Here is a 785-nt window from a genome sequence, read left to right on the forward strand (position 1 = left end):
GGAACTCTAGACACTAAAATGTCAACAATGATTTTATCTGAGAATTTAATTATAGGCGAGTCTTGCTTCTTCTTTGTCCTTTAAAACAATTCTGAAAATTTTATAGGAAATATGCATTTTATAATAATATAAATATTAAGAAAAGTATATTTTGAAAAAATGAATTTGTAGCTAGGATAGAAATAATACAGAGTATGTCTTTCAACCATAATGGAATGAAATTAGAAATTAATAACAAAGATAATTGTGAAACTCACTGCTATGTGGAAATTTAAAAATACCCTTCTAAATAATCCATGGGTCCTACAAAAATCTAAAGGGCAATTAGGAAATACTTTGAGATAAATAACAATTAAGAGAAAGCATGCCAAAATTTATGGATGTAGCAAAAGCAGCACTCAGAGAGAAATTTATGGCTATAAATGTCTACATTTAAAGAGAACAAAGATTTCAAATCAATAACCAAACATTTCTCCTTAACACACTGAAAAAAAGAGCAAACAAAACCAAAAGCAAGCAGGAGGAAGCAATGATAGAGATAAGAAAGAAACTAATACAATAAAGAATAAAAAACAATAGGGAAGATTAATGAAATCAAAAGATGATTCTTTGAAGGTATTTAGATAAATTGACCAAGAAAAAAATAAAGATCCAAACTTCTGGCATCAGAAATGAAAAGGGTGAGATTATTACTGACATTAAAAAATTAAAAAACTATAAGGGGATATTATAAACAACTGTATGCCAATAAATAAGAGAACTTAGATAAAATGGACAATTTCCAG

Source organism: Myotis davidii, unplaced genomic scaffold (genome assembly GCF_000327345.1).
Source record: "Myotis davidii unplaced genomic scaffold, ASM32734v1 scaffold1593, whole genome shotgun sequence".
NCBI lineage: Eukaryota > Metazoa > Chordata > Mammalia > Chiroptera > Vespertilionidae > Myotis > Myotis davidii.